The 14,748-nt window shown below is 41.2% G+C and overlaps 1 long non-coding RNA gene across 2 annotated transcripts; it reads right to left on the minus strand.

Annotated features, from left to right (window-relative positions):
* Positions 1-4,121: 4,121 nt before the first annotated feature.
* LOC123992416 lies at positions 4,122-14,050 on the minus strand. Of its 2 annotated transcripts, none has more exons than XR_006831240.1 (3): positions 13,922-14,050; positions 4,668-4,717; positions 4,122-4,378 (listed from the first exon to the last, which is right to left on the minus strand). It is a non-coding gene; the product is annotated as an uncharacterized LOC123992416 (long non-coding RNA). The 2 variants fall into 2 exon arrangements; XR_006831241.1 differs by lacking the exon at positions 13,922-14,050 and adding an exon at positions 4,858-5,093.
* Between the last annotated feature and the right edge of the window lie 698 nt (positions 14,051-14,748).

Raw genomic sequence — 14,748 nt, forward strand, 5'->3', positions numbered from 1 at the left:
ATAGAAAGAGGGAAAGAACCTAATAAGACCAGCAGAGGGAAACGAATAGAATGGGAAGCACAGGGACAAGACTTGATAATAAATGACAAAACATGACAAATAGATCTGATGGTCTTTAGTGAGGAGGTCAAACAGGCCTGGGTAATAGATCTGATGGTCTTTAGTGAGGAGGTCAAACAGGCCTGGGTAATAGATCTGCTGTTCTCTAGTGGGGAGGTCAAACAGGCCTGGGTAATAGATCTGATGGTCTTTAGTGAGGAGGTCAAACAGGCCTGGGTAATAGATCTGATGGTCTTTAGTGAGGAGGTCAAACAGGCCTGGGTAATAGATCTGATGGTCTTTAGTGAGGAGGTCAAACAGGCCTGGGTAATAGATCTGCTGTTCTCTAGTGGGGAGGTCAAACAGGCCTGGGTAATAGATCTGATGGTCTTTAGTGAGGAGGTCAAACAGGCCTGGGTAATAGATCTGATGGTCTTTAGTGGGGAGGTCAAACAGGCCTGGGTAATAGATCTGCTGATCTTAAACATTATATCAAATAGTAGTATTTTTTAAGCTTATTTATATTAGGGTTATTTTGGCACATTACTTAATAAAGAACCTAAATAACTTTAATGAAAGGAGTGCTGTAAATGTTTGAATAACACCTTCTCAAATTTGCAGGCTCAGGGTGGAGGGTATGTTTTGTCAATGCACATGTGTCTAGCTGTTTTTTTAAGTGCGACCTCAACTGCAGGTCAGTCATCCTGTGTGGGTCTCACTCTCTCACTCGGTCGAGTGGAAAATTACAGGGTGATTATCGTCACACACAAAGCTACAAATTAACATTGTGCAAAGCTGCCAGCATGGCAAAGGTTGGCACTTTGAAGAATCTCAAATATAAAATATATTTTGATTTATTTAACACCTTTTTGGTAACTACGTGATTCCATATGTGTTATTTCATAGTTTTGATGTCTTCACTATTATTCTACAATGTATGACATAGTAAAAATAAAGAAAATCCTTGGAATGAGTAGGAGTGTTCAAATTTTTGACTGGTACTGTATATACAGGACATACAGTAACACCTAGTTAATGTATATACAGGACATATGGTACCACCTAGTTATATACAAGACATACTACCACAGGAGGTTGGTGGCAACTTCATTGTGGAGGACGGGCTCGTGGTAACGGCTGGAGTAGAATGAGTTGAATGGTATCAAAAACATCAAACACAGTGTTCCAGGTTTCCATGTGTTTGATGCCATTCCACTCACTCCGTTCCAGCCATCATTATTAGCCATCCTCCCCTCAGCAGCCTCCTGTGGAAACATTATATGTGATGTTGTCTTTGTGGCCTCTGATACAAACTCTTTATTTCAACAACTTTTTCACATTTTAATCAATATTGTAAGCTACCTGTGTGTATTACCAGATAAGTACTGGGCATATCCTGAAGTACAACAGAAGAGTTTAACGATAGCTAGTAACAAAAACCCACTCCATCATTTTGGGATGAATACTACTTGTTCTACTGACTACAATGAACCATTTTATGTTTCACCTGTTACTTTTTTTAATGCCAATGCAAATTAAGTATTCATATTCAGATAAAACCTGAGAACAATCTCTCTGTACGGCAGATGACTGACTGACTAGTCTATTTTTTGCTACACTAGTTTGGAGCATTACTGGTACCTCCTCCCCTTGATGGGCGGAGCTAAAGGCTATGACATTAATAATACTTTGCTATCTTCATTTAAGGGGTGGGTCAGGACTCTCTCACTCCGTTTGTAACTGACTAGTATGGATTCTTTCTTGTATACTGTAACCCTTTTCCATTCCCCTACACCGAGGGGAGGTGATTGAGTTGAGGCTAGTTCGAGGTTGAGGCTCTGTGAAACAAAGACAGGGCTTTAGTGTTTTGACCTAGTTGGTTATTTATTTTTAAATTCACAAAAAATGTATCATTATTATATGTTTTGATAAATGTATCAATATATTCCCTTCTTTGAACCTCTTTCATACATATTGGTTTAATACCAGTTGTGTTTCACGTTGAGTTAATATACCAGTTGTGTTTCATATTGGGTTAATACCAGTTGTGTTTCATATTGGGTTAATATACCAGTTGTGTTTCATATTGGGTTAATATACCAATTGTGTTTCATATTGGGTTAATATACCAGTTGTGTTTCATATTGGGTTAATATACCAGTTATGTTTCATATTGGGTTAATATACCAGTTGTGTTTCATATTGGGTTAATATACCAGTTGTGTTTCATATTGGGTTAATATACCAGTTGTGTTTCATATTGGGTTAATATACCAGTTGTGTTTCATATTGGGTTAATATACCAGTTGTGTTTCATATTGGGTTAATATACCAGTTGTGTTTCATGTTGGGTTAATATACCAGTTGTGTTTCACGTTGGGTTAATACCAGCTGTGTTTCACGTTGGGTTAATACCAGTTGTGTTTCACATTGGGTTAATATACCAGTTGTGTTTCATATTGGGTTAATACACCAGTTGTGTTTCATGTTGGGTTAATATACCAGTTGTGTTTCATATTGGGTTAATATACCAGTTGTGTTTCATATTGGGTTAATATACCAGTTGTGTTTCATGTTGGGTTAATATACCAGTTGTGTTTCACGTTGGGTTAATAACACCAGTTATGTTTCATATTGGGTTAATATACCAGTTGTGTTTCATATTGGGTTAATATACCAGTTGTGTTTCATATTGGGTTAATATACCAGTTGTGTTTCATATTGGGTTAATATACCAGTTGTGTTTCATATTGGGTTAATATACCAGTTGTGTTTCATATTGGGTTAATATACCAGTTGTGTTTCATATTGGGTTAATATACCAGTTGTGTTTCATATTGGGTTAATATACCAGTTGTGTTTCATATTGGGTTAATATACCAGTTGTGTTTCATGTTGGGTTAATATACCAGTTGTGTTTCACGTTGGGTTAATAACACCAGTTATGTTTCATATTGGGTTAATATACCAGTTGTGTTTCATATTGGGTTAATATACCAGTTGTGTTTCATATTGGGTTAATATAGCAGTTGTGTTTCATATTGGGTTAATATACCAGTTGTGTTTCATATTGGGTTAATATACCAGTTGTGTTTCATATTGGGTTAATATACCAGTTGTGTTTCATATTGGGTTAATATACCAGTTGTGTTTCATATTGGGTTAATATACCAGTTGTGTTTCATATTGGGTTAATATACCAGTTGTGTTTCATATTGGGTTAATATACCAGTTGTGTTTCATATTGGGTTAATATACCAGTTGTGTTTCATGTTGGGTTAATATACCAGTTGTGTTTCATATTGGGTTAATATACCAGTTGTGTTTCATATTGGGTTCATATACCAGTTGTGTTTCATGTTGGGTTAATGCCAGCTGTGTTTCACGTTGGGTTAACACCAGTTGTGTTTCATTGTGGAACAAAGGTCATCAGTCTAATCTATGTAACTGGGGAGGCTCTGTTGATATTGTCAACAGGATGCATCAATATCGAGATGGCTGTGCTTTTACACTGGTTGCTTCTCCTCCACATCTGTTTCACTCAAACAGCCACCCACACAGCTCTACAGCACCGCCCCTTAGCTGTACAACCATTTACTTTCTCATCCAAACAGCAAGAATGAAAATAGAGCTTCAGCAGAACACAATATGTTTGTCTTGTACCACGTGGTCTGAATCCCAGGGTCTCTAGTCTTAAATCATGAGTTTGACAAGAGTAGAGCACTTTCGGTACAAAGCTAAACGTGTGATGATGATGATGATGTTGATGGTAATGATGATGATGATGTTGACGATGATGATGGCGATCAGGATGATGAGGATGATGATGAGGATGATGAGGATGATGATGATGATTCATCTCGTGATTCAAAACAAATCATCATCAAACTTTTAAATGTTTACTGAAACTGCTCTATTTTGTTAACTGCTGACATGCACAATTGTTTGGGACTGTATCCAGTGGACTAACAAAATGTTTAAAACATTTTGGGGGAGAAACATATACCTTTAAGAAAAACTATAGCTCTTCTTCCATTGAGTGAATTCATGTTCTGCTTGATCATGATTTTTATACATGTTTTATTAAATGTGTGATATTCTCATATTTTCAAATTCTCTGTGTAGAAGTGGCACTGACTTACAAATGTAAGTATTATTAATGTTACATTTTAGAATAATGATGCTAAGTTCCTCTGCACATAAACGAAGTTCATTCCCAGTCTGAACACCTGACATCAGAGTACACATTCTCCTGTGGTGTCTCTCTTCTTTCTTCCTCTTTTAGTTTTCCTCTCAGAGAAATTCAATGCAGCATTATTGACATATCTCCATCTTGATCCTAAGGAGGAACATATTTTAGAAACACAGTAACCCCATGATTATTACACATACATACTTTTTGTTTTTCATATTACATTTTCAAACCATTAAAGGTTATGTTCACAGAAATACTAAAGTTTCTATGAGACAGCAGGCCACATATTGGTTGGAAAATACTTAATATGAATTACTGTCACATTATTAATCACATAGACTCATTTTCAAGGGTTATCATGAGATATGTAGTAGAGTCATTGACAAATTTCACCCTCAAATTGGAATTGATCCATTTCACAATGTAAATATACCTGTTCTCCCCTTAATCCATCATGTCTTCCTCCCCGAAAGGCATCTACTGCTTCAATAGAAAACAAACAATAAATCAACGCTGTTCAAACTCCAAAAGCTGAAAGCTGGACGAGAGAGCTTGGTTTAATGTTTTTGTAAAGCTGTGTGGTTTTATATACTTTTTCAATGTTTTTCAAGTAGCAAACCTACACAAGCTACTGGGGAATCCACGCTTGCTAACTTTTTATTTTCCTTCCACCCCAGTAGCCGGACACCGGTCTGGTCTGATGGAAGTGTTGCTGCCGTGTCGGCTCTCCATTGTTCCGTAGCCACAGGCAGAACAGTTGAAACTGGAGCAGCAGCACGGCAGCAGTTGTTGTTGAGGGTGCAACAGGTCAGCACCTCAGGAGTAAATGTCAGTTGACTTTTCATAGCCGATCTTTCAGAGTATCTCTAAAGCTCCTGCTGTCTCTAGAGAGTTGAAAACAGCAGGTCTGGGACAGGTAGCACGTCCAGTGAACAGGTCAGGGTTCCGTAGCCACAGGCAGAACAGTTGAAACTGGAGCAGCAGCACGGCCAGGTGGACTGGGGACAGCAAGGAGTCATCAGGCCAGGTCGTCCTGAGGCATGGTCCTCCTCCCCCGAGAGAAAGAAAGATCCTCGGAGCTCGTACCTTTATCAGACCATGAGGTTGCCTGAGAGACCGGCCCATTTAACATCACCAGCTGACATCATAGGCAATTCTATGGTGAGAAACATCTCCGTTCCCAAGGCAAAAACCCTGTGCTACCCAGGGGCACGAGTACAGGACGTCACAAGGCTGTTTCCAACTGTGCTACGACAATTGACGGGAGCTGACACTGTCGTAGTCCATGTGGTGTCATACGATATCAGGAAGTCTAGCTCAGAACATCTGAAAATGGAATATAAAAAACAGATTTTATCATTAAAAGACAATAATTTCAGGTACCATCATTGGGCCACGGGTGTGAAAGATTCAGCAGGCTACTGACATTACACATCTGGCTACAAGACTACTGTACCTCTTCTGGAGTCACTTTTATAGATAACTTTGACACCTTCTGGAAATAGAAGATACTCTACAGGAATGACGGAGTCCATCCAAATCATCTTGGCTCCTGGACTCTGTCCACGCATTTCAGGGCTGCGTTGAAACAATGACTTATCAATGACCCAAGACCAGCTCAGTTAATCCCTACCATTGTGACAATTAGTCATCATAATGTTGCATAAAATGTATATTATCCTAGGGGCGTTGGCAGACACAATGTAAGTAGCTTATTTTATGCCCCCCCAAATTGCCCTTAATTCCTTTGATCCTTCAGCTATTGTATGCAGTAATCATGAGTAATCATGAACCTATGAACCAGAGTTACACTGTTAACACTGAGATGGTGTGTAGGAAGACCACTTTGTGCAGGATAGGATAAAGTAATCCTTCTCACCCCCCCCCCCCCCTTTAAGATTTAGATGCACTATTGTAAAGTGACTGTTCCACTGGATGTCATAAGGCGAATGCACCAATTTGTAAGTCGCTCTGGATAAGAGCGTCTGCTAAATGACTTAAATGTAAATGTAAATGTGCAGCTCACCCTCTACTATCAGCTCCAATACAAATAACATGAGCAAGTCTACTTCTGATAAGCTTCCCAGTAAAGCATTAAAAACAATCAAGCAACCCAAAAAGTGCTAAAAAACAGCCATATTAACATATGCAGCCTGAGAAATAAGGTGCACGAAGTCAATAACTAGCATGTAACAGATGACATTCATATTCTGACTATCTCTGCAACTCACTTAGATAATACCTTTGATGATACAGTTGTAGCAATACATGGTTTTAACATCTACCGAAAAGACAGAAACGGTGTTGTGGTCTATATTCAGAACCACATTCCTGTAAAGCTTAGAGTCGATCTAATGTTAAATACTGTTGAAGTAATGTGGCTACAGGTTCATCTGCCTCACCTAAACCCAATTCTTGTGGGAAGCTGCTTCATACCACCAAGTGTTGACAGTCAGTATCTGGATAATATGTGTGAAATGCTTGATAATGTATGTGATATCAACATAGAAGTATATTTTCTGGGTATATTTTCTCATCAAGCTGCCCACTCAAGAAAAAAATTCAAATTGTAACCATTGCCTGCAACCTGGTTCAGGTTGTCAGTCAACCTACCAGGGTATTTTACAAACAGCACAGGAATGAAATCATCAACATGTATTGATCACATCTTTACTAATGCTGCAGAAATGTGCTTTAAAGCAGTATCCAAATCCATAGGATGTAGTGATCACAATATAATTGCCATATCTAGAAAAACAAAAGTTTCAAAGGTTGGGCCTAATATACTGTAAAAAAGGTCATACAATAAGTTTTGTTGTGAAAATTTTGATTCATATGTTGATGATGGTCTGTGGTGAGTAATGAGGAGCATCCAGATGCAGCACTTTACACATTTATGACATTGCTTATTCCAGTTATTAATAAGCACAAACCCATTAAGAAAATGACTGTGAAAACTGTTAAATCTCCTTGTACTGATAAGGATTTGAACATTTGTATGGTTGAGAGGGATGGAGCAAAAGGTATGGCAAATAAGTCTGACAGCCCAACTGATTGGCAAACGTACAGCAAATTAAGAAATCATGTGACTTAACTAAATAAAAACAAAGAGAAACTATGAAACAAAGATAAATGATATAAAGAATGATAGTAAGACGCTTTGGAGCATCATAAATGACATTTTCAGAACAAAAGCCAACTCGGCTACATCATTCATTGAATCAGATGGCTCATTCATCACAAAACCAACAGGGTGCACTACCCAACTACTTTGATGACTTTTTCATTGGCAAGATAAGAAAATGTAGGGATGCCATGCCAGCAACAAATGCTGACACTACACATCCAAGTATATCTGACCAAATGATGAAAGACAAGAATTGTGCTTATGAATTCTGTAAAGTTAGTGTGGAAGAGGTGAAAAAAAATATTGTTGTCTATCAACAATGACAAGCCACCAGGGTCTGACAATCTGGATGGAAAATTACTGAAGATGATAGTGGACGATATTGCCACTCCTATTTGCCACATCTTCAGTTTAAGCCTACTAGAAAGTTTATGCCCTCAGGCCTGGAGGGAAGCTAAAGTAATTTAGCTACCCAAGAATAGTAAAGCCCCATTTACTGGCTCAAATAGCCAACCAATCAGCCTGTTACCAACCCTTAGTAAACTTCTGGGGAAAAAATGGTGTTGGACCAGATACAATGCTATTTCACAGTTAACAAATTGACAACAGACTTTCAGCACGCTTATAGGGAAGAACACTCAACAAGCACAGTACGTACACAAATGACTGATGATTGGCTGAGAGAAATTGATGATAAAATGATTGTGGGGGCTATTCTTGTTAGATTTCAGTGCAGCTTTTGACATTATCGATCAAAGTCCGCTACTGGAAAAACGTATGTGTTATGGCGTGACACCCCCTGCTACAATGTGGATAAATAGTTACTTGTCTAACAGAACACAGAGGATGTTCTTTAATGGAAGCCTCCCAAACATATTCCAGGTAGAATCAGGAATTCCCCAGGGTAGCTATTTAGGCCACTTACTTTTTTCAATCTTTACTAACAAAATTCCTCTGGCTATGAGTAAAGCCAGTGTGCCAATGTATGCGGATGACTCAACACTATACACGTCACCTACTATAGCGATTGAAATGACTGCAACACTTAACAAAGAGCTGCAGTTAGTTTCAGAATGGGTAGCAAGGAATAAGCTAGCCTTAAATGTTTCCAAAAATAAAAGCATTGTATTTGGGACAAATCGTTCACTAAACCCTAAACCTCAACTATGTCTCATAATGAATAATGTGGAAATGGAGCAAGTTGAGGTGGCTAAACTGCTTGGAGTAACTCTGGATTGTAAACTGTCATGGTCAAAACAAATTGATATAACAGTAGTTAAGATGAGGAGAAGTCTGTCCATAATAAAGCGCTTCTCTGCCTTCTTAACAACACTATCAACAAGACAGGTCCTACAGGCCCTAGTTTTGACGCACTTAGACTGCTGTTCAGTTGTGTGGTCAGGTGCCACAAGGAGGGATTTGGAAAAATTGCAGTTGGCTCAGCACATGGCAGCATGGCTGTCCCTTAAAAGTACACGGAGAGCTAACATTAATAACATGCATGCTAATCTCTCATGGCTCAAAGTGGAAGAGAGATTGACTTCATCATTACTTTAAAAAAATTATCATATCTTTTAAATTTAATTTCCAAAACATACAATATACTTGATGTGAAGCCTCTCAGTGAAGACTCCCATTCAGAGCCACACACAGAAGCACCCAGGTTCAATGCCCTGCTCAAGGGCACGTTGACAGATCACCCACCAGGCCAAAAAATGTGAACCCCCCACAGTTCAGGAACTCCCCCAGTTCCCCTCGCACAGTCTCCCCCCGAGAAAAATATACAATTAATTCCATTCCCCAAGAACCCCCCCCCCATATACACCAACAACCAAGAGAATTAACTAAAGAGAAAGAAGAAAAAGGCAGAAGAAAACAGCACTGTGCAATGCAGCACAATGCAAAAAATAAAAATTAACAAAGGACATCAAGGACAACTACAATCATAGCAGCAATGCCAACTGTATATGTTACATCATTACTTGTTTTTATAAGAGATGTTGACAAGCTGAATGTACCAAGTTGTCTGTTTAAAATACTACCGCACAGCTCGGACAATCATGCATACCCCACAAGACATGCCACCAGAGGTCTCTTCACAGTCCACAAGTCCAGAACAGACTATGGGAGGCCCACAGTACTACATAGATCCATGACTACATGGAACTCTATTCCACATCAGGTAACTAATGCAAGCAGTATAATCAGATTTTAAAAAACTGGTAAAAATACACCTTACGGAACAATGTCATCTGTGAGGAGACACACACAAAGGTACAGACACATGCATACTCACACATTGTGATAATGTCGTATGGTGGTATTGAACATTTTGGCTGTGGATATGTGGTGGTGTAGGGATGTTATATGATGTACTGTTTTATCTTTAGCTCACTTAGTACAAACATAGTTCACTGTTTTATCTTTTGTTTTATGTGTAATGTGGGTGCTTTGGTGTGTTTGGACCCCAGGAAGTGTAGCTGCTGTCTTGGCAGCAGCTTATGGGGATCCCTAATAAATAGAAATGGAAATACAAACGTAAGAGACAACGTCTCTTACCCTAGCAGGAGACTGAAAAGATTTGGCATGGGCCCTCAGATCCTCAAAGAGTTATACAGCAGCTGCACCATTGAGAACATATTGACTGGCTGCATCACTGCTTGGCATGGCAACTGCTTGGCATCCGACTGCAAGGCTACCCCAACCCCGGTCAACAGCTCCGCACCCCTCGCAGCTACTTGCCCAAGCCTCCCCAGCTACTCCTTCACCCAATTTCAGATAGCAGATGTTCTGAAAGAATTGCAAAACCTGGACCCATACAAATCAGCTGGGCTAGACAATCTGGACCCTCTCTTTCTAAAATGATCCCCCGCAATTGTTGCAACCCCTATTACCAGTCTGTTCAACCTCTCTTTCGTATCTTCTGAGATCCCTAAAGATTGGAAAGCTGCCGCGGTCATCCACCTCTTCGAAGGGGGTGACACTCTAGACCCAAACTGTTATAGACCTATATCCATCCTGCCCTGCCTTTCTAAAGTCTTCTAAAGCCAAGTTAATAAACAGATCACTGACTATTTCGAATCCCAACGTACCATTTCGAAACCCAATCTGTTTTCCGAGCTGGTCGCGGGTGAACCTCAGCCACGCTCAAGGTACTAAACGATATAATAACCGCCATCGATAAAAAACAGTACTGTGCAGCCATCTTCATCGACCTGGCCAAGTCTTTCAACTCTGTCAATCACTGTATTCTTATCGGCAGACTCAACAGCCCTAGTTTCTCAAATGACTGCCTCGCCTGTTTTACCAACTACTTCTCAGACAGAGTTCAGTCTGTCAAATCGGAGGGCCTGTTGTCTGGACCTCTGGCAGTCCCTATGGGGGTGCCACAGGGTTCAATTCTCGGGCCGACTCTTTTCTCTGTATATATCAACGATGTCGCTCTTGCTGCGGGTGATTCCCTGATCGACCTCTATGCAGACGACACCATTCTGCATACATCTGGCCCTTCTTTGGACACTGTGTTAACAAATCTCCAAACGAGCTTCAATGCCATACATCTCTCCTTCCATGGCCTCCAACTGCTCTTAAACGTTAGTAAAACCAAATGTATGCTTTTCAACCGTTCGCTGCCCGCCCGCCCGCCCGACTAGCATCACTACTCTGGATGGTTCTGACTTAGAATATATGGACAACTACAAATACCTAGAGTAGGTGTCTGGCTAGACTGTAAACTCTCCTTCCAGACTCATATTAAACATATCCAATCCAAAATTAAATCTATACTTGGCTTCCTATTTCACAACAAAGCTTCTTTCACTCACGCCTCCAAATATACCCTCGTAAAACTGACTATCCTACTGAGCCTTGACTTCGGCGATGTCATTTACAAAATAGCCTCCAATACTCTACTCAGCAAACTGGATGCAGTCTATCACAGTGCTATCCGTTTTGTCACCAAAGCCCCACATACCAAGCACCACCGTGACCTGTATGCTCTCGTCGGCTGGCCCTCGCTACATATTCGTCGCCAGACCCACTGGCTACAGGTCATCTAAACGTCTATGCTAGGTAAAGCTCCGCCTTATCTCAGCTCACTGGTCACGACAACAACACCCACCTGATGCACGCGCTCCAGCAGGTATGTCTCTCTGGTCATCCCCAAAGCCAACACCTCATTTGGCCGCCTTTCCTTCCAGTTCTCTGCTGCCAATGACTGGAATGAATTGCAAAAATTGCTGAAGCTGGAGACTTATATTTCTCTCACTAACTTTAAACATCAGCTATCTGAGCAGCTTACCGATCACTGCAGCTGTACATAGCCCATCTGTAAATAGCCCATCGAATCTACCTACCTCATCCTCATATTGTTTTTATTTACTTTTCTGCTCTTTTGCACACCAGTATTTCAACTTCATCATCATCTGCACATCTATCACTCCAGTGTTAATTTACTAAATGTTAATTAATTTGCTACTGTGGCCTATTTATTGCCTTACCACCTCACGCCATTTGCACACACTGTACATAGACTTTCTTTTTTTTCTATTGTGTTATTGACTGTACTCTTGTTTATTCAATGTGTAGCTCTGTTGTTTGTGTCGCACTGCTTTGCTTTATCTTGGCCAGGTCGCAGTTGTAAATGAGAACCTTTTCTCTACTAGCCTACCTGGTTAAATAAATGTGAATTATTTTTATTTTTTAAAGGTGAACAATTAAGATCCTACATATTTATGCTTGCCAGACAATCAGGGCAGTGCAGTAAAGCTCAGTTTTTTCAGTATGAACAGGGTATAAGTGAAACTGCAGTGTGGGTATCTTGCAGGAATTGTAAGACAGAGTGTTGTCAAGTTGAATGAGGACGGTACCATGTGGACGTACAGTATGTACATGGTTGGAAAGGATGCCCAGATCACCACCAGGAAGCAGTATGGGCTATGATGGTTTTTCATGATTTTATTATGACATTGTTAATGCAACTTTGAGAGACTGCACTGGGTTCACATGGAAACAATATTTTATGGGTGAAATGTGTTTTAATATACAATGGTACATTTTGTAATGTAATAAAGCAAAATATATGGTACATCTACATGCTGGGCTAAAGTGGGCATTCAGCATGGAAGAGTGGTGCCAAGGATAAGCACCAGATCTCCAGTGCTCCCCCACAGCCCAGTTCATCTTGTGCCTACTCCACAGGTCAGTCCGGAGGCTCCAGCGACGGTCTCCAGTCCGGAGGCTCCCGCGACGGTCTCCAGTCCGGAGGCTCCAGCGACGGTTTCCAGTCCGGAGGCTCCAGCGACGGTCTCCAGTCCGGGGCCTGCAGCGAGAGTCACCAGTCCGGGGCCTGCAGCGAGTCTCCAGTCCGGGACCTGCAGCGAGAGTCACCAGTCCGGGGCCTGCAGCGAGGGTCCCCAGTCCGGGGTCGGCGACGAGGGTCCCCAGTCCGGGGTCGGCGACGAGGGTCCCCAGACCGGGACCCGCAGCGAGGGTCCCCAGTCCAGGGCCCGCGGAGAGGGTCCCCAGTCTGGGGTCGGCGACGAGGGTCCCCAGTCCGGGGTCGGCGACGAGGGTCCCCAGTCCGGGACCCGCAGCGAGGGTCCCCAGTCCAGGGCCCGCGGAGAGGGTCCCCAGTCTGGGGTCGGCGACGAGGGTCCCCAGTCCGGGACCCGCAGCGAGGGTCCCCAGTCCAGGGCCAGCGGAGAGGGTCCCCAGTCTGGGGTCGGCGACGAGGGTCCCCGCACCTGAGATGCCACCAAAGTGGGGGGAGCCAGAGGTGGAGCGGGGTCTGTCACGCCCTGACTGTAGAGATCTTTTTTTCTCTATGTTTCTTTGGTCAGGGTGTGACTCGGGTGGGAAACACTATGTTTTTTATTCCTATGTTTTGGCCGGGTATGGTTCTCAATCACGGACAGCTGTCTTTCGTTGTCTCTGATTGGTAATCATACTTAGGTAGCCTGTTTTGTCACCTTAGTTTTGTGGGATGTTGTTTTTGTTCAGCTCTGTGTAACCTATCAAACGTTACGTTCATTTTCCTTTTGTTGTTTTTAGGTGTTCATTTTTAATAAAGACAAAATGTACGCCTACACGCTGCACCTTGGTCCGATCATTTCGACGAGCATAACAAGTATAGAGTCACTGGGTCCCAAGGACGAACCTCCCGAACATCATTTTATTGTGTCACATCTGTAAAAACACATTTTATAACCGTGCCAATTAAAATACAACTATTGCCTATGTTATAAAGTGATAATGCAATGCATTTACAAGAAACAATCAACTTAAATGGGAAGTAAATATTTTTTTCTGTAACACCTTCAATTGTGTTTGAGGTTAAACATGTCCACCGTTTTTATCCATAAGTTTCCTTTAACATTTCAGATTAGTTTAATGAACTACATATTAGAAATACATGATAAGCGACTGCTTTCCCAGAGACAGATCAGGCCATCTCCATTTAGAATTCTTTTCACAATCTCCATTAAGGATAGTTTTAGTCCAGAACTAGGGTCTAGGAATTAAGCCATTCATTATTGAAAAAAGTTTGGAATTTCACTTACACATCAAATTGAGAAGTACCACAATCACTTCAGTTTTGATCATCTTGGTGAGTAGCTTTTACACGTCTGATGCAGTTGTCCTCTGCCCATGAAATGCAGAAATGGTAAGTCTATACTCTCAGACCTATCTGATAGGCTGGAGAAAACTATATCATGCTACACTTCCTGTTCGATTTTCCCACCAACAACCTAGTTTGTTATCTAAGGGACAGATATACATTTATTGGGGGGAGGGGCTGGTCCAACTCAAAGTGCCAGAAAAAAGCACCCCCCTCCCCAAAGTAAAAAATATTTTCAAATGACCCTCCTGTTCTACTGTAAAATAGACTGAACACTCTCCCCTTATAGAATTTACTCAAAATAACGTTTACAACCACAAATAACAATAACTGTGTTTATAAATGTGGATATTGACTTTGCCACTTTAGCTTGCTTTTTGTGGCACAGTCGATGCCACGCAGGGCTACGGGCCTGAAGGTTGAGGGTTCACTGACCACCACAGATGTGCTCACTCTCCCTGCCTGTTTCATTACACTACGATCAGAGCCAGCTGCAAACAATGATCAGCTAGAGGGAATCAGATTTTCAACATTTCGATGTTGTATTTATAATTATATAAAATATATGCAATGGATTTTCCACTGACAAGTTTATGTGCCAATTCACCACACAACCAATAAACAAAGCTTACCGACTTCAGGCACTTCATTATAATGGTTTTCAGTTTCAACACCACAATAACTAGACTATGGCAATCTCTCGACAAACAGAAAATACATCCCTCCCTACCTTGTAGACTCACTAAGTATTGAAGGCTTTGTTTAACA

The sequence above is a fragment of the Oncorhynchus gorbuscha genome, linkage group LG13 (genome assembly GCF_021184085.1).
Source record: "Oncorhynchus gorbuscha isolate QuinsamMale2020 ecotype Even-year linkage group LG13, OgorEven_v1.0, whole genome shotgun sequence".
NCBI classification, from domain to species: domain Eukaryota; kingdom Metazoa; phylum Chordata; class Actinopteri; order Salmoniformes; family Salmonidae; genus Oncorhynchus; species Oncorhynchus gorbuscha.